At 41.8% G+C, this 20606-nt stretch overlaps 1 long non-coding RNA gene across 1 annotated transcript; it reads left to right on the top strand.

The window, feature by feature from the left end:
• The first annotated feature begins 1666 nt into the window (after nt 1-1666).
• On the top strand, nt 1667-13340 carry LOC117830966. Its single transcript, XR_004634874.1, has 2 exons — nt 1667-2212; nt 12790-13340. It is a non-coding gene; the product is annotated as an uncharacterized LOC117830966 (long non-coding RNA).
• The last annotated feature ends 7266 nt before the right edge of the window (nt 13341-20606 follow it).

The raw sequence follows: 20606 nt of genomic DNA, 5'->3' as shown, positions 1-20606 counted from the left end.
ATACTGCCTGTAATTATTACTATTTAAACCATTTGTCACATTTGTAAATATCTTAAATTTGTATTCTATCTTCATGTATCTATTTTTATTTTAACTTATTTTATTTTACTTATTTAAACGTATTCTCGGTTGTTCTTGTGTCTGAGTTGCTGCAACAACCGAATTTCCCCCCGGGATCAATAAAGTAATATCTTATTCCCTTCCACTCTATTCCTTTGTATTCTATTCTGTTCTATTCTATTCAGTTTAATGTGAACTCTCACATATAAGCAGTGAATTGAATTGTTCAGTTTAACATTGTTTCACATCATAAGGAGGCTGAAAACAACCTGTTGACATGGAAGTGTTACTGACCACAGAATCAGAGGGACTATTTTTTTTAGCCCTCTGATAAATCATCTTTGAATCAATCTCATCAGTTATCTTGTTTATGTCATAGACTGTAAAAAATATGGACGTAGTATCCGTGACGTCACCCATCTGTTTCTGACCAATCGGCTGCAGCAGCCATATTGCTTCTGTCGAGCCAGTGTGACGTAAAGAGGCGGGCTTTGAGCCTCCTAGCCAACAGCTGCAGTGTTCCTGCAGGCAGCTGTGCCTCTCATTGGAAGACTAGTAATCTCAATATCTTCGAAATTGCCAAATTAGAAAAAAATTCACCCCCCTCACAGTGAGAGGACATTGAGAAATGAGCTATTCAGACTACACTCATCTTTTGTACCAGGCTGTAAACATGTTTATTAATGCTGCAAAGATCAGCTTTTCCCCATTCATGTGTATGTGACTTCCGGTACTTCCAGAGCCAGCCTCAAGCGGATCCTCAATGAACTGCAGCTTTTAACACTTCCGCATTGACTCATATTTTTAGACCGGAGGTTGCCGCTTGGTTTATGTCTTTAGTTAGTACCCGGGTTATAGGCGGGATAATGTATAGTGATCAGGTGGTTATATGAGTCAGAGTCCCTTTGCTTAATGTCAGCGTCCTGCTCACCCTGTCAGGTTTCTAATTTGCATAACCACCCGCTCACTACACATGATCTTTTAATACATCTGAATTTAAATACTTTTATAGAAGCTGTTTTTAAAGACAAGTCAAATCTATTTGTTTAACTGGCTCTAAGCTTTGACCTCCTCATACTCAACAGGTAATAACATCTGAAGTATTTCTGTGGATGAAGCTTCTTAACGGTTTATTAAAATGTTAAAATAAGTTCAAACTACATCAGTAAAACCTCCACCCTCTCTCATAAAGCCTCAGTGTGGATGCTCCTGTAGTATGATGTATATTTCCGGAGCTGACGGGTCTTTTTTCTGCCGTCTTTGTCTTTTCCATTCCTCTGTTTTTGTAGCTGACAAAGTGAATTAGCCGTTCTGTTGCTGTAATATGAAAAAGCAGGACAATTTTTTGCCGTCTCAAACTCGATGAAGAGAGACCGTAAACTCTACAAATTGCTCTGATGTTCTGCCGTTGTCACATTATTTATCCTCCATTTGAAACCCTCTTTTTTGTGGAATTAATAATAATTTACAGGCGGAGATTTCACTCTCGGTGTGAGCCCATCCTTCACTCCTCTTGCCTGTGGTCACTTGTTAAATAATCTCTCTCTCTCTCTCTCTCTCTCTCTCTCTCTCTCTCTCCTCCGTCTTCGTCTCCGTCTCTCAGGTTTGTTTGTTTCCCGGCTCGCCTCGTGGGACGCCCGCAGACAGACAGCCTTGCCAGATTCATTTTCTGATCAAAGCTGTTTGATTTGGTCAATTTTGCCACATTGGAGACGTTCTCTATTACTGAGATAAATAGCCTCGGGCTAACTGTCAACGAAAACTTGTAAGCTAATAAATTATTCCAATTTCTTCCAGCTGGATTTCTCTTGGGAGTCGGCCTCTAGGAAATACACTTTTTGATTAGTACATTTCTGCGTGTGTGTGTTTGGGAGCGCATGTGTGTGCGCCTGGACATTGGGATATGTCGTTTCTGATTAGCGGGCGGGCTGCCGGAGTGGAAGGCGGCAGAGGGGGCTGTCAGTAGAAGGAGGCCTCTAATGCATTATGCATCGACAGACTTTGGATGCTGCCACCTTCGCTGGCACACCGGGGAGAGGAGGCAGAGCCGGTTCACCTGAGGGGCCTTCGTCCTCCTCCTCCTCCTCGATGGACTCCTGGGAGGAGGAGGAAACTTTGACAGAAGCCAGTTGTCTCTGACTGCTGCCCCCAGGTGTGCTCTCTCTCTCTCTCCCTCTCTCTCTCTCTCACACGCGCACACACACACACACACACACACACACACACACACACACACACACACAGAAACCTCTCTCCTGCAAATTTCCTGACATTACCCAGGTAGGCTGCATGTGTGAATGCAAACCTCCAGATCTGTTGACCCCGACTTCAAACAGACTGTTCCCCGCCTGTGTGGAGTCAGGGTGAGGCGATGTGTTCATGCAGCAGGTACTAAACTAGAAGATTCACCAGGAGCGAGTAGGTGGGAGGTTTTTCTGCTTTATTGTGTTCATCCTTCAACTTTGTTGTCATTTTTATGTTTTATACTTTTATATCAGTGTTGCAGAAATGTCCTCAGACAAGCTTTAGAGATATAAACCTAGAAACAGTCATTAGGGGAGACTTCTTCTGCCCCTCCTGCTGCAGGCTTCCCCCCCTACACGAGACTTCCACCAGATCCGTGTCCGGTTTGCTCTGATCCTCTGTAGAGTTGGACCACCGGAACAGCTGGGGTCATGTGGCCGAGGTTTTCCTGCAGTAATCCCTGAATCAAGGATTCTCCTCCTCCTCCTCTCCTCATCCATGTTGTCTTTCTGGTCCTCTGAAAACCTCGGACCTGTTGACTCCAGGCCTGGCTCCGCTCATCATGACTTTGGTTTGTTGTTGTAGTTAAGTGAAATACGATCTGGTGATAACACAGAGTGTTTTATTCTGAAAATTAACCAGATGTTTTCATTTTGTTTTGGTGAAACCTGACTTCCTGTCCCGCTCCATCTGCTCTGTTGAGATTGATGCGTCATGCTCCGGCATCCGGCAAAAAATAGAAGTCTTGTGTATCTGATCCGGAGGACTCCGACCTGCTGGATCAGAGACGTAGCCGGAACACAACGGAGTGGATCCAGTGGAAGTTAACACATCGACTAGAATAGAAACCTATCAGATCCAGTGCTCTATTTTTGTCATATGGACGAAATCAATGAAGAACCCCATACCCAAAAACAGTTTTCATTTTAAATGATTGTAGGGTAAGAATGGGCGTTTTAATAAAAGACCTAATGAAGATTCTTTGACTTTTGGAGCCAGCCTCTAGTGGACACTCGAGGAACTGCAGTTTGTTTTGCCTTTCAGCATTGGCTTCAATTTCAACAGCAGAGTTTGCCACTACTTAAAGATTGGCACATTCACATTTTAACATCTAGTTCTTTTTCTGCACATGTACGTTTACTTTTGATACACAATACTTGATGACATTTTAAATGCAGGATGTTTCCTTTCCATCAGATACTCGTTTATCGTAGTGACTCAAGTGAATAATCGGAGGGTTTATTTTGAGCACTTTCACTCTTGGGAGAGGAAACTTAGAAACAGGGCGCCTCTGACTTCTCCCCTTGGACAACCCCCAGTTACTCTCTCTCTCTCTCTCTCTCTCTCTCTCTCTCTCTCTCTCTCTCTCTCTCTCTCTCTCTCTCTCTCCTCCCTCTCTGACTGACACACACAAACACACAAGACAAACACACACACCTTCCCTCCTCAGCCTGGAAATGGGCCGATGGGCAGAGAAAGTGTGTCATCAGCAGAAACGGACAGAGTGAGAGGACATGACTGATAGGCTGGAGGGGAAAATTGATCTGCTCCACGTCTCCCAGCCAGGCGCTCTGTCCTCCTTCCATCGTTCCGTCCCTCCTCCTCCTCCTCCTCCTCCTCCTCCTCCCCTTCCTCCTCCTCCTCCTCTCCGCTCAACCAGCCCTAGTGACTCAATAAGACTCAGCATGCTCCACATCTCCAGCCCTGCTTGCCTTGGTTTGTAGGCCCGAGTAGATAAATACGTGTGTGTGCGTACGAGCACCAGATCCACACACACACCATTCATCAAGCTACCAAAACTGTCCTCCCATGATTACCTCTTCCAAGCTCCCCAAAACCAGGGGGGAGGCAGATAGAAGGGGGAGACGGTAAATGAAACTTTTGAGGGGTCAGTGCTTTTGTACTTTGGCTATTCATCTTCTCGCTCACCTCGCAGGGCTGCAGAGCGGCAGGAGTGCTGCTGGGTAATTACCTCTCAGCGTGCCGCACTGCTTCATTATGTCCTGCAACTCCAATCCTCTGAAACATTTGTAATTTAGTCTGGGAAGCTTCACGCAGGCCGTGCTGAGAGGGAGATGGTACGCGTGTGTGTGTGTGTGTGTGTGTGTGTGTGTGTGTGTGTGTGTGTGTGTGTGTGTGTGTGTGTGATCAGGAGAGTAATATGTGTATGCATATTATTGGTCGGGATCATTTCTATCTCGAGCTCGCCCATTTAGGAAATGAATCGAAATTTAATTCATCAGTTGCAGAGATTGCCCATTATTTCTCTGAGTATTGTTTTTTAAATCAGGCGTTGGATTCTCTGGAACTACACAGCGTATATAATGCAAACAGAAATATGCTTTCTGCTGAATGCTGCAGTGATGTCACACCTCCAGCAGCATGCTTAGATAAATGTTTCTCTCATAGTTTCAGATTTTCACTAAAATCTTTCTTTTTTAAAGGAAAAGTGTTTAAAAAAAATCTGACAGAAAGACAAACTGGCTTTAATTTCACTTTTACAAAAGAAGAAGAGAACGCAGGCGTACGTTGTGTTTCTTATTTCCAGACTTAGACCGTACAAAACATGGACGCACTCTCAGTGAGTCACTCATGGTTTCTAAAATCTGACTTAGAAATGGGACTCAATTTAAATGACGCAATATAAAAGCACAATATCAACATCAGCAGTTTAGTCAGTGAAGGCAGAGCTGATGCAGATACTGGAATTTCTGCAGAGGGGAAATGTGCAAAAATATGCCAGGTGGAGGTACGCTAATGTGCAATGTCGTGCAAGTAAACTGCACTGCATTGCTGGTAGTTATATGAATTGCACTTGGCTTTAATTAAAGAAATGTATCATTCAGACTTAGTATTATCCATAGACTGTATAGATGATGGACGTAGTATCCGTGACGTCAACCATCTGTTTCTGAAGCGCTGTTTTGAGGCCAATCGTCAGAGGCAGCCATATTGGAAATGTTGAACTCAACAAAACTTCTGTCAAGCGATTGTGACCTAAAGAGGCGGGCTTTGAGCCTCCTCGCCAACAGCTACAGTTTTCCTGCCTGTCAATCAAATCAGCTGTGCCTCTCATAATGGAAAACTCGTAATCTTAATATCTTCTAAATTGCAGTGTTATGAAAAAATTCCCCCCCATACAGTGTGTGCCGATTGAGAAATGAGCTATCCAGACTACACTCGTCTTTTGTACCAGGCTGTAAACATGTTTATTTCTGCTGTAAAGATCGGCTTTCTTGAATTGATGTGTATGTGGTTTCCTGTACTTCCGGAGCCAGCCTCAAGTGGACACTTGATGAACTGCAGTTTTTAGCACTTCCACATTGGCTTCAATTCTTGCCGCTTGGACTCAACCTAACTTTTAATTACTTAGAGGCAAAGACGTCGGGTTAAGGCTTGCTTTTAGCCTCTAAGCTAACAGCTACAACATGCCCACCTGCCTTCCAACTCAGCCTGACTTCTAATTCAGCAGAATCTTTGCCGCAATGAAGAGATTAGTGTCTTCAATGCATGAATGAAGAATTGAGTTATGAGGATCAAAGCCGTTTGCACCAGGCTGCAAACATGTTTAAATCTGGTGTAAGAATCAGCATTTAAATCTAATGCTTTGCTTTTGGAGCCTGCCTCAAGTGGACATTTGTGGAACTGCAATTCTTTACTTTACTGCGACTTCATTTTTTGAATATATACTGCATATTCTCAAGCTTTTGCGCCTTTATTCAGAGACGATAGGAGAGTGGATAAAGCAGGAAACCAGGAGAAAGAGTGACATATGTGTGTGACTCAACCACCAGGCGAAACCGCAGCCCAGCTTCAACTTCAACACCTGAGGTTCCTGCTTGCAGACCCTGAGACACTTAAAGTGTGGATCATGAGATCGACAGACATGTCTTGCAGTGTCAGCAGTAATGCCAGCATTGTACCCGACACCTCTTGGTGAAGATGGAGCTGGGAGCCTGAAGGTGAACCCTCACCTGTGGTCATGAGCTTTGTGCAATGACTGAAAGATTGAGATTGTGGAAGCAAAACGGTCAAAATGAGTCTCCTCTAAAGGTATGAAGTGAGGGGCTCGGACATCCTGAGGGAGCTCGGTGTATAGCTGTTACTCTTTTGCATCCAAAGGGTTCAGTTGAAGAAGTTTGGGCATCTTGTCAGGATGGAGGAGGAGCTTGAAAACGTTCCTGAGGAGAGGGATGCTGCCACCACGACCCGGTCCAGGACAGGCATAAGAAAATAGATGGATGGAAGGTTGCAGCTTGTTTCCAGGAGATGATGGTGATGTCAGATCTGTGGTGAAATAAACTTTTAAAAAGTCTGGCACTGTGCCACTACAGACAAAGTACACACAGTAAAGTTCATTTCAGTGCACTAACAGGAGTGCACAGCCTCACTCTTCATCACACTCTGTATTCAGCTCCAGTCTTGTTTCTGTCAGGACGGGGTCACATGTTTTGAGATACTTTCCCTCACTGAAATCTAAACTGTTCTCCAGACAGTTTTAAGACGACTGATCCAAACACGTCGTCCCTCCTTCACGCCTCGCTGCAGCGGCGCACTGAAGAATCTCAAGATGCTGCCGGACTGGAACAACTGTGTCTCCAAGTTCCACGTGTCTCCTGTCATGACCTTTATGTAATCCCTCTCCGTGTCATCCTCTCGGCGTGATGATGTCACGCTAAGCTGGAGACACAGTCCCTGTCATACAGACAGAGCAGTGACAACACACTCACACATCAACGCCCCGCGGGACGTCCTCCAGACCGAGGCGTCTCAGATGTGGACTGAGATGAGAGGACGGATGGATGAGCAGGCCTTTGTTTGACAGACCCTGAGGGACTGAGGTTACAGTCTCTGCTCAGATGTTTTCAGATCCTCTGAAGTCTCCGAACACTGAGCTGTCAGTCACGTGACTTTATGGACGACACATGTGTTTTACCTTGGACATGGAACACTCCAAAGACACAAGCTGACACGTACAGGTGAAAAAGATCTCATTTGAACAGGTCGAGGTACGTTGATTCACTACCTGAGAAGTGAAGCAGTTTCTTGAAACCAGAGGACCCTCTTTATATCCAGTAAGTAGTGCTTTGGTTTGGGACTATTTGTCCAGACAGCAGATTCATCCACAACTGGTTCTCCTGCCTGTTGTGTCAATAAACTACGATCCCAAAGTTCATGCAATGCAGGAAAACCTCAGACTTTTGGAAACACTTTTCAGGTAGCTCCATGTCCTGCAAACCAAACATCATCCTGCTACTAACCAAAGAAACAGGTTGACACAAAATGAAGATCCAAATATGATTTTATTGATTCAAAGATAAAGAATAGTCCCTCTGATTCCACAGTTCTCTCTCCTGGAGATTTTGTTCCACCTCATTTAGCGACCTGAGTGATAGATCTTCTTGAGCAGCTAATTTGCCGAGCTGTGCCAGACTCCAGCGGCAACAACTACTACTGTCCGTCTCACCACTACCATCTCTTTCTCACATCTCTCTCTAGATGTGTGTCTAACATGAGTCTGGTCCTGCTGGAGGTTTCTGCCTGTTAAAGGAAGTTTGTCCTTGCCACTGTAACTTGCTAAATGCTGCAAAGTGCTCTGCTCATTTGATTAAGATGAGATCAGACTGAGTCCTGTATGTACGATGGGACTGGATCTTATCCTGTCTTGGTGTTGCCAGCACCTCTTGTTGTCTCCTTTAAGGTATCACTGATCTTCTGTTTCAAGATGCAAGGACAAAATTGGGACGCAAAGACGTTTCCAGAGCTGGGCAAACGTCTGTTAATCTCTCAATCAACGATCATCAGCTTAACTTTATTTTAAAGTGATCTGTTTGGGCAGTTTGGCCTTTCATGGACAGGACAGGTGAAGAGAGACAGGAAATGTGGGGAGCAGAGAGCAGGGGAAGACATGCAGGAAACGGACAAGGCAAGGAGTCAAATCTGCAAGGACTATATCCTCTGTATATGGGGAGTGCGCTTAAACCTCAACGCTCCAACTTAACATAACTTTATTTAAAACCTTTTATTACCCGGCTTTCTTACTGATCTTCCGGTTGTGTAAGAAGCTTGATTCTGATTGGTTAAAACCCCTTGACAACCCCCTTGACAACGGTTATTAACATTCACTAAGAGACAAGACCCCGACGCGAATGCAGACTTTGGAAAACGATTATCAAAACCTTTAAATTCTGCTAAATTCTGCTTTCTTGAACCTCGTCCTTTCGTCTTCAAAGTTCTCACCCTGCTGACACATCTGTATCGTAATACAGTCCACAGAGAGGAGGGGGTTTCAGGTTTACAGAGTTCAACTTTTGGTTCACTCTGCCCACTTCTGCACGCCACGAATGACTTCGAATCAAATTTGTTGCACTTGAAATCATGGGGTGCAAAACCTGGCACATCAGCCCCTCTTCTCCTGAGGAAAGACCTCCAAGTTAACTCACTTGTACGTGGGTTTAAGGTGAAATTAAGTGCATCACTTCTTGGAAGTATGCAACCAATGCAAACACCCGGCTTTGACTTCCTTGTAACAGAAATCATCTCTTTCCTCAAGTCTTGATCGTCATGATCTTATCACTGGTAGTCCTTGTCCATTGATTCATACTTTTTTAAACCATGTCTGATTCCTTGCATGGCCCCTCTAAGGAATCAAATCCAGGATGAGTCCTCATCAGACTCTCCCGGCCTCTAACATACTAATCAGAAATGTTATTTTTACCCGACGAGTTCACAGCCACGTCGCTCTCTTGCATGTTTCCACACTCACTTTCTATTAAAGGTGTGGCCTTACAGTAGAAGGAAGACACCCCCTCTCCTCCCTCCTCCTCCTCCTCCTCCTCTTCTTCTCCTCCTCAGTGGAGAGGAGCGAGTGTAGGGAGGGCAGGAGCAGCCAGCTGGGTTGTAGGAGTAATAAAGAAGGAGAATCAATAGGGCATGCAATGGAGCCAAGGTGCTGCCATTCATCACGCCGCCTCCCTGACTCCCATCATTCATCATGCTCAATGAGGCAGCAAATAGGAAAATGACTATTTGTATCAAACACATCTGCACTCATCCACCGAGGTATTTTATTCCCATTAACTCTGCGAGTAAAATACGCACAGGGTTGTTGTTTTTTACCCCCCCTCCTCCTCCCTCCTCATCCTCCTTTTTTCCACCTTTACTGATTGTGTGTTTGAGAGTGTCGTTTTTGTGTCTCTCTGTTTGTAAAGAAGAATTCCTCGAGGATGGAACATTTTTATGGTGAGTTCTTCCTCTCTAATATTTTTACGATTCAACCACACCCACCTCCCCTCCCAGGTCTCACCCCCGCCTCCCGCATCATCCTTTATGTGCTGTCATCGCCGGCGTGTCGTGGATGTCTTCATTCTTGAACACCGACCACAAACACACACACACACAAACACACACGCCTTGTTTTTATTTGCCTTTACTCCTGTAATAAATCTCCGCGCTGACTCTAAGTGCAGCTTGTATTATTCCAGCGCGGCTCCTCCACGCCTTCGCTCCATAAATTACCCGTGCCAGGTAAAAAGATGGAGGCACAGCACGGCAGCTAGAGCCGGGATGGGATGCAAATGTGGAGGACTATCATCATTATAGTGTAATACCCCATGAAATGGTGGGATCATTACAGTCTATGGCAGGATCATTATTGTCTATGAGCTTTATGAGGTTCTGGGGAATGGCAGAGAAGAGAACCACTCTGCCTCCTCCTCCTCCTCCTCCTCCTCCTCCTCTTCTTCTTCGTTGCTCTGTGATCTGGACCCTCCACCTTTACATTAAAGCGGTGCTGTTTGTTTTGAGGCGGCTCTCCCGGTGGCGGCCTCGTCGCATCATTATGGGCCTACAGTTTTAATTGGATCTGTCAAATTCTAATTAATGTGGATGATCCTCAAAACACAAAACATAAACAAAGCAGATTCTCATCAAGAGGAAAATAATGTAATCTGAGTTCTGAGGGCGTGTTTTTATTTTCAAATCGACAGAGAAGAGAAAACATTTAGTGAAGCGTCTGAATGTGAAACAGGAATCCAAACGTTTCCATCCTTATTGAGCATTAACAAGGAGTTTATAAAGATGTAATAAGTGCATAATGACACATTGTTATAGAGATGACAGCAGACATAAGAGACTATCAAGTCATTGTTTCAGAACTTTCTAAAACAGGTGTCAGGAGAAGATCAGCCAGGGACTATTTTCAGCGGTGGATGAATACATTTTTGTCCTTAAATAAAAATGTAAGGCTCTTTTTTTTCTTCATACAGGCCTCTCTGTCTTTATTTATTTATTTATTTATTTATTTATTTATTTATTTATTTATTTGTAGTTTATTTGTTAGGGACAGATACAGTATACTAGACAAACTGAGAACAGCCATCCCATGCAAGTATCATAGTGCTTGTAGAGAATGCTAATTTGTAACACCTATCCCTAAAGGAGCTTTTAAGAGAATAAAATAGTAAGGCATGATATTTATCCCCAAAGACAACACTAAAGTTAGATACCCATATTTGGACAATAAGTAACAAAACAAAGAGCTTGATTACTACAGTGACCCTGATAACATAGGAAGGAAGTTACTCTGCACCTGACACTTGGACTGGAATAATACAAGAGTTAAACATTCTAACATGCATATATAAGACTATGAAAATTCCTTGACAGTAAGTACAAAGAAAATAGAAAATGCATGATAAGTAGAGATAGATACAATAAAGCACACATTTGGCGATGACAAAACATGCAAAAGATCAGACGAGAGTTCAGGTTTGTTGCTGAGTTTATATACATATGCACAGAAAGGCCTGATAACAGTCTGTGATGTATCTGAACGTCAACGTTCTGAAATCTAGAATCCTGAAATGATCCTATTTTTACGTGAATCTTGAAATCAGGGTTTTTGCAACCTGTGGAGTCGCCCCCTGCTGGCCATTAGAGAGATTGCAGGTTCAAGACACTTCCACATTAGCTCCATTTTTGAAACCCATACTTAGATCAACCTGCAGATTAAACTACAGCTGCTGTTTTACATTCAGCTGATCAAGTGGGTAAAACTTTTAGTTACCTTAACTTGAATTTTAACATCTTCAATCAACCCCAACGCTGCTTTTTGTTGCTATACACCTAACCAGAGCTGAGTTCATACATGCTTAAAAAAACAAGCTGCATGTGTGAATGCAAGCAGCCCACATTTCACCCTGAATTCACCTGGATATCTTCCTGCCAGCCCTGCTGTAACATTCATAAGAAGTAAGGGTGAGTTTATGTTAGAACACAGCAGGAAATATTCAGATGAAATCATCGTGAGCAAGTGGGCGGTGTGTTTATATCATGCAACTTATGTGAAACCAGAAGAGGGCACATTATGAGATGATTAATACATCCAAAGTAAAGGAAGAATAATCATTTCTAAGACGGGGACTGGAAAGATGTCTGCATTAATAGAATTGATATGAAAGCAGAAACTGTCACTATAGATCTAAGTTGCTTCTTACAGCTTGATGTAAACATTACATTGTGGCTTTTACAGAATCACTCCCACCCCTCTTGTTCGACGCTCTTTGAGAGGATGTATGAACAAGCCACATTGGACATTTTTGGTGGCAGAGCTCCCGTAAATATCTACACAATTTGTGGAGTGCATCAGTGAAAGACACTTTGCATTCTCCCTGGTACCACACTCTCTGCACTAAGTTGCATAAAGCCTTTCCACTCTTCCTCTCCCTCCCTCCCTCCTCCAAATCTCCTTCGTTTGGCCCTCCGCCTGAGCTCCACCCTCCAGCAGGGCTCCTCTGGGGGAGCAGCCAGCAGAGTCCCAGACTGCAGGAACAGACCTTTCAAATTCATAAAATTCATAGGATTTTTCACAAATGAATGAACACAATTTTCTACCAATTTCCTCATTATGCAAATATGCAAAATATCGCATTTAGGCCAATTAGGGCTCCACACAGTTCCAAATTTAACCGTTTAAGCCGTAATTGCAGAAACTATCAAATAATTACCGCCGCTAATTGTGAATATTTGTGACAGATACAACAAATTCTCACACAAATTACATTTTATTCAAGGATCCACTGAATGCCACTGCTACTGTTTTTTTCCTTTTTTCTGCAAATTAACTTACATAACAAAGTGGATTGAGTGCTTGTTATCGAATTTGAACAATTCATAAGGCCATAATGTGAAATGATGAAGCAAATTGGTCTGAGATCGGCTCAATATTTCACCCTTCTTCTTCGCTGGCCTTTTCTTTCTGTGGGGAAAACGTCTGAAACTATTACTGCAGGTGTCATAAAGTCTTACACAGTGATAGCAGCTGATAAAAGGTGATGGGCTCTCATCACACAGCCTCAATCCTCCTTTCTGCTCAGGCTGATTTCTAGAATAACCTTTTTTTTCTTCTGTGTGTTAAATTCAGTCATTTAATAACAATATAATAACACATTTCTCTGTCTTTCTTCTTCTTCTGCTATAATAAAGTGCAGGGAGCGGCTGCTGCAGCATTCAGGGGGAAGGTCATCTTTGGACACGGACATCTATTCTCCCCCTCTAATACCAGACACAGGCATTTATAACTGTCTTGCTGGTGACCCGTTAGCGGATTATGGATGTCCCCCTCGGGCAGTGATTTGTTTAATCCGTGGAAATGGTCCTGGTGCTATGTAAACAAGCCAAGTGCGGAATGAAGGTGGCCACCCGAGCGTAGCGGGGAGGCCCTATTTGTCAGGGAGCCTTCATAAAACACGGGGACGCTGTGTCGGAGAAGTGATGTCTTCATTTCACACAGAGGGCAAAAAGGCTAAAAGACTATTCCAGAGATTTTCACCAGCAGAGGGATTTTTTTTTTTATCATTTATAAGAGCTGCTGCAGAGAAATTAAGCTACTCGCAGTCCTGGAAGCGGTTTGGAGTTAATTTCCTGGTTCGAACATTTCTACATTACGTTAAGTAGAAAACAATCGCAGAGCAAATTGGATGATTCTCTATTTGTGTTTTCTAAATAGTGAATAAATTGAGTTTATTAGCATTCCAGTTTCAGTCTTTCTGCCTTTTTTTTATTGTTTTCGCTGCTTCATCAGTTAGAGCTTTTCCCTGTCGTCATTTTAACAGGGCTTTAAAAAGGAATTATGCTCATTTACTCTCCGTGGATGATCATGTCCTTCACTTTACAGAGCCAGGAAGATTCATTTATAGCAGACTAATTACCTACAACAAATACATTGAAGGCAAAGACTACTTTTCTACCAGGGAATTAACAATTAATGTATATGGACACTTTTAAAGTTGTTGATGAAGGTGTTTTATAAAATACTAGGTCATCCTCTGGTGGTGTTTTATTAAAAAGTGGTTATTTTTGAGCACGGTCAGCTCTTGGTTAAGGTCAGAAAATAATTGTAGGCTAGTTTATATGCACAGAAATGTATAAATACATGAATATAGGACAGGGATAGGGATAGGCACTTTATTGTCATTGCAAAAAGAGATACAATGAAACTTCATTTGGCAGCTTTTCCATACAGCAGTTTTCAATTTATCAATAAACACAATTAAAAAAGTACTACAAATAAATATTTACCTATATAGAATATGAATATGTGCATTTGTCGCTTTAAATAGCTGACAGTTATGTACAGTGTGCTATCAGCAAAGTGGCTAGAGTCAATAAAAACTGGTATATAGCCACGTAATATCACTTCTAAGTTTATGGACTTCGATTTAAAGCCTTAAGTTTGGCGTTCTAATAGTCTCCATCTTTTTTTATGAGTGTATTTGGATGAAAGCTGAAAGAGCTGTTGGCAATCAGCTACTGTTAACAAGCAACTCCCTCCAGTATTAAGACATGAAGCCAATTCTGGAGTCCCAAAAACTGCAGTTCCCAGAATGTCCACTAGAGGCTGACCCCAAAAGTCAAAGAATCCTCATTAACACTGATGTTAAAGCGCATATTTTTACAGCAGATTTAAACATGTTCACAGTCTGGTTCAAAAAACAGTTTTGGTCTCAATAGTTAATTTCTCTATTCGTACACACTGAACAGGAAGTGAATTTTTCTCTGACTCACTCATTTGGAAGATATAAAGGCTACAGGTTTTGCATAACGAGGTCTACTTAGTGAGCGTGAACTCCACTTCTTCGCCTTTTTCTAGGTTGATTAAAAGATAGGTTGAGTCAGCATTTCCATCAAGGCGACCACTTTAGTTCGACTTTAAAATTCCTTTCAGAAAATGTCTGTGAATAATAAATTTTGATGATAAATTTAGCAACAGAGAAAACATATTTGGGCACAACTGTAACCTGAACAAGGCTTTTATTTTATTTACAAACAGTCACCAAACTGATAAATATCATCTGTCAAATGTTCTGTATTCTTTTTCTGAGTTAACAGGAAGTGAAAGTTTGTGTTGACATAGCAAGAAAAATTCCTCGCAAATTTTTGTTCCTACTGAAAACATAAAGTCTGCACTAATAATCACATGCTAACGTTGCCTTACCCTGACTCTATACTCGAACAGTAGGCCTATAACCTGTGTACTGCCTGCTAACTTGACGGTTAGTGTCTTATAGTGTCATCAATTACACATATCTGGTCTGAGCGACGGCAACCAATGTAACGCGCCTATGCTAGGTCATATATAGAATTTAACAATACTACACAAATGTTAGTTACTCAAACAAATGCATAGTTATTTAAATAGATTCATAACCTCATATTATATCTTCTTAGAAAACGTGTCACTGACATTATTACGCTCCTTGTTGCTGTTTGCAAGCTCTAGTATTGTCGTTTGAAGCGCTGCAATGCATTATGGGGCAGTTGAGAGTACACAAAGTTGCATACTATGACTTTAGATCGTTCTACGTGCTTGATTGATGCTATAGAATAGATTGATGCTGTTTTAGACACAACAAACATAATTTGTTGAGCAACATAATGCTAGGTTAGCTTAAACTCAGTTTAGCATAAAGTCTAAAATGAAGGGGAAACTACTAGCAGGCTTAAAGCTCACTTATTGTACCACAAAAAGCAGAGTATTTGACATTTCTAGGCTAGCTCTCCCCCCGTGTTTTGTGTTTTATGCTAAGCTAAGTGAAGCTATAGCTGCTGTTTGCTTCATATTTATCACACAGACTTGAGGTTGTTGATTTTTTAGCCTTTTCTTCACTTTGAGGCTAATTTTTCACGTCATAATGTTTTAGAAGTTATTTAAATACTTCACACTGCTGCTTGAGTACCATAAAGCAAACACATGTAAACACTCTTCAGCTTCATTTAAGATATTTGTATGAAAACTACATATGGGAATCATGACATTGCATGAAAACTGGTGAACACTACATTAGGATGTTGATTCTGTTTCCTCCTCAACCCCCCCCCCCCCCCCTCCTCACACGGCTGCAGCCTCGGCCCCTCGCGGAGAACAGTTTTGGGAGTGAATAGAGATGAAGGAGGGGATATTAAGTCACTCTATATAACATCCAGGACACAATGCCGCAGTGATTGATGGAGGACAAAGTGGGAACAGCAGGACAGGGAGGAGAGGGAGGGGAGGAGGAGGAGGAGGGGGGTCCTGGGAGACAGCAGGGGGGAGTAAATATTGGATAGGAAAGGAGAGAAGAGAGGAGAGGAGGTGAAGAGAGAGAAAACACATTTGGGAGGGAGCAGGCGGAGTTTGGAGTCTATTTGTATGAGTAATCAGCCGCCTTTCTACCAGCTTACACACACACACACACACACACACACACACACACACACACACACACACACACACACACACTGCTCCCTCTCTCTGTCAGCCGTGTTTACTCACTGATTTTCTCAACAAGACAGCCATTGACACTGGATGGATGGGGCTAATCCGGCACAGAGAGGAACAGCTCTGCCGGGGTTACAGGTCTGAGATGGAGCGCCCTCGACACACTCCCCTCACCTAATCTTCCGGCAAATATTTATCACCATCAATTTGGCCTGACTCCGTGACATTAAAATACCTCGTATAGATAACCTCTCGCTGCACAATCGATCGTTTGGGCTCCTGCAGGCCCGTCCGGCTCCGGCTCCCTCTCTCTCTGTGTGTAGCCGAGCAGAGGATCAGATGGAGAAGGTCACTTTAGTGGCACATCACACCTGAGACCAAACAGGTCAGCTGTGTGGTGCCCACTGAGGCCTTATGCATTTAAATAGGAAAGTTCAGGAGCCAACGGGGGGCCCTGCACAGAGACGGGCACCAATTTGGGCAACAAAATGAGGATGACAAAGTTTGCTAGAAATAAAAGAAGACTCTTATTATGAAAGGGATCACTGCTACAAATTAAAAGCCAGAGACTCTGGACTCAAATAAAAAACAGACAAGAGTCAAAGTTAGCTTGGCATGTGTTTTTAACTCTTTTATTCTGTTTGAATACAGCTGCTAAGATTTATCATCACCACTTTTATAATTAGATTTATACGCAGAACAATATAATCTGACTTTTTATTCATTAAAGCTGAAGTGTGTAGAAGTAGGAATATTTAGCAATATGTATCAGTTAGGGTCTAGACTGATATGCTCCCTTACTCACCCCTAATGTTGGTGAAAAGACGGTGGCCTTCGAGGACAAGAAGCTCCTGTGATGCAAAAGTATGATCCTCCATTTGTCAAGTTTTTACAATCAAAAACGCCTATCAACAGAAATTATTTCTCACACAACACTCAGTCCTCTTCTTCCTCCTCCTCACTAAATATTGAAACGCATTATGTCACAAGTTTGTCCGTTCTGTGTTACTGTAGGAACATGGCGGTGCAAGATGGCGGCCTCTAAAGAAGGGGTTCCGCTCCTGTAGATATAAAAGGCTCATTCTAAGTTAATAAAAATATAATTATTTTTATATTCAGATGATTCTGCAATAATTTAAATATACTTCTAAATATTATCTTCCATTTCGACCAAGTCTGTTCAGCTCAACGCCGCTAAATATTACACACTGTTCCTTTAATTTCTCAAGATTATTTTCATGTATGCAATTTACAATTCAGAGACTACCAACAAAGACAAAATGTGTTATTATTAAACTGTGAAACAAACAAATGAAGAAAACAAAATTTACACATAATCTAGAGCAACATTAGAACTAAAAAAAAAGGTCAAATATATTGATTAAAAAAGAAAGGGGCAAGAGATACAAGATCAGAGTTCAATGATAATTTGAAGTTTCTAAATAGAATTCACTTACTGGTATCAGAGGTACATATTTACACAAACAGCATCAGCATTCATGCTTAATTATTACAAAGAGGGTCATATATACATGTACGTACACCTTATAGCTGATTTAGCTTTTTTTTATGGGAATTAGTTCTATTTTTTTGGGACTTGTGAACATTTTCTGACAGTTTTCACCAAAAACTGACATTTTATCCTCTGAAATATTAACTGATTATGAATTTCAATAATTTTGAGATTAGTAATAAATAAATATATATGCATTAGTTGCAGCTTTGGTCTGCATAGGGACCGGTCACAAAAACAAGAGCTGCAAAATCACCAAAATATTGTTTCATTATAAATATGCATGAACAGTAGAAAACTGCAGGAAGTAAAATAATTATAGGGTTTAGTTATTCATAAAATCATGAGATCCAAACTATTTTTTGTCAATGTTATGAATTGAGCTGTTTTGAATGTCTTATAAATTATGTTTCACACAAATCAGTTTATTTTTGGCAGTCAACATCAGAACTTTAAACTTGATTTATTTTTTTGGCCTATCCTAAATATGAGTAAAGTTCTGTTGATATGAAGACAACAGATAAAGACATCAGTGTTTACTGATCTTCCCATTTATTGCTCATCATATGAGAATCTCAATGTCTGTAATTACATCCATAATGCAATAGAATTATATGAATCAGAAATCAACATCTTAACCCTTCAAATATAACCAAATATTTCTCCACATCACTAAAAGGTTAGTACGAAATGTGTTTATTTATTTTGCAAGCTTGATGAAGTTCAGTCAGTTAAAGAGCCAGTAATAAAACCCTTCAGATGTGACGTCACCGCAGTCAGAGATGTTATTTCCATACTTTATTATAACTCAGAGGAAATCACATAAAGCTTCTTAAAGAGAGGGGAAGACTTGTGTGCGCGTGCTCTCCAGGCACTATCTGCACTATGAGAGTATACCAGCTGATTTCCTCCCCTCCTCCTCCTCCTCCTCCTCCTCCTCACCCTCCTCTTCCTCCCTCCCGCCTCTCGCTAATTGACCGACGGCGTTCATACACACATTTCTCACTAATTTCTCATTTGCTATTCCAGCAGTGGCCGCGCGGCACGTCTCGAGGAATACATCTCGGCCTCACTGCTGCAGAGTCCATCAACGATTTCCTCCCCTCCCTCCCTCTCTCCCTCCCCCCTTCCCCCCCCCCTGCTTTAAATTAGCTGTTTCTTTTTCATAATCAAATCTCTGTGATTCAGCCTTGTTCTCTCCCAGAAACACTTTCTCACACACACACACGCACACACACACACACACACATTTTTACGCGCACGTGGATTTACGCGCACACTTTTACGCGCACACTCTACGCAGATGCTGTATGCTATTTTGATGGAGTAAATTGCCAAAGTGAATTGGTATCTGATTTTTTAGGAATATAAATAGATTGCACACACACATGCGCACACACAGGCTACAACTACACACACACACACAGGAGCGAGGCAGCGCATTAGAAAACTCCAAAGTCATCCAGTTTGCTCTAATCATTACAATTAGTCGTGAATTATCACCGGACTCTGACAGACGTTCCTTGTAACTCTCTTTTATTTCCACCCCGCGCTAATCAGCGGCTCTCATTACAAACGCTGATTAAACTGCAAATTACCCAGCAGCGGCCCCGTCCGCGCCTACCAGCGCCTCGCTCAATATCAATTAAGTCTAGCAGCCCGTCTGTAGTCTCCCGGCGCTTCCAAATGCTTGATAGTGCCACTTATTAGTTTGGAAAACTCGGAAAATACCAATAATCAACGGCCATGAAGCTGCAGGGGAAAGAGCCCGGGGTTTTCCCTCCTCTCAGATGCAATCACACGAGATTTAAACGTTAAAGGATTTCTCTACTGCTGCATGCAGGCCTGAGATATCCTTCCAGCGCGCGCGCACACACACACACACACCAACCTGCGCCATATTTTATTCATGTCTCTACAGCAGAGAAAAATACACATTATATAAGCTCGTGTGTTTTACCTTGGAGTAATATTTAGAAATAATGTCCCGCATTAATGCATGAGAAAGCTCACATCTTACATCATTACATCGTTCCGGTTTGCAGAGAATGATCCTGTTACCACATATTTCTGTTAACCCTGTTAGTCCTGCTTTAATGTAAATTGATATTAATTCATCATAATTATTTTGCATTAGAGGGAATCCTCCTGCATGTTTCTGTTATATCTGAATGCCCTTTATCGATGGAACCTCTCACTTACTGCACCAGAGCAGGTGTATGGAGGTTGAGCCTGCATCAATATTGTAATAACAGCAGCAATGATATCTTTAAATACATGAGGCTTCACATGAATTTAAAAAAAAAAACAGGAATATGACCCTTAAATATTTGATTTTTACTTATAATTGTACACTTTTATCATTTAGTTTTTGTTCATTTCCCAGTGCTTTAATTTCCCCTGCTTTTGTATTATTGTTGCTTTTTTATTTTCATGATCAACTTTTAATTGGTTTTTGGTTATATTTATATACAGACACCAAAAAAGACACACCGCAATTACCGGAGAATAAAAAGCAAAAACAAAAACAGAGGCGACCCTTCTTCATAGATCTCCATATTTAGTAAAATAACATGTGCCAGACATGAGGGATAAAAATGAACACACGTGAAAATCATAATTATGATTACAGCATGTGTTGGGCCATGCTTAAATGGTCTCAGCTCCAGCCTTGTGCATTCTTGTCATTGATAGTTCCATATTTATATCACATTTATCTGTTATATTCTTTGACTGTGTGTGGAGGTTTCTATCATACAGCTAGCATCCTTATGGCAGCAGTGATGCCTGTTAAAAGAATACTTCTGTGCAAACACGTATTGTGTTTTTTTTTTTTATTTAAAGCACTTTTTTCCTAAATAATCTTCTCCACATCATTATTAATTTTAGAGCTGTCATGTTTTAGAGCTTCTTAAAGCTCATATGAAGCCCTTTTGTATTGTGTTGATTTTGGCGCCCCCTGTGGACAAAGATTTGCATCACGTCTTTGCAGATCTCGTCCTGCACATTCCAATGTTTTCTTTCCTGACA

The sequence above is a fragment of the Notolabrus celidotus genome, chromosome 19, assembly GCF_009762535.1.
Source record: "Notolabrus celidotus isolate fNotCel1 chromosome 19, fNotCel1.pri, whole genome shotgun sequence".
NCBI lineage: Eukaryota > Metazoa > Chordata > Actinopteri > Labriformes > Labridae > Notolabrus > Notolabrus celidotus.
The sequence above is the reverse complement of the archived record's forward strand: the minus strand, read 5'-3'. Positions and strand labels throughout refer to the sequence as shown.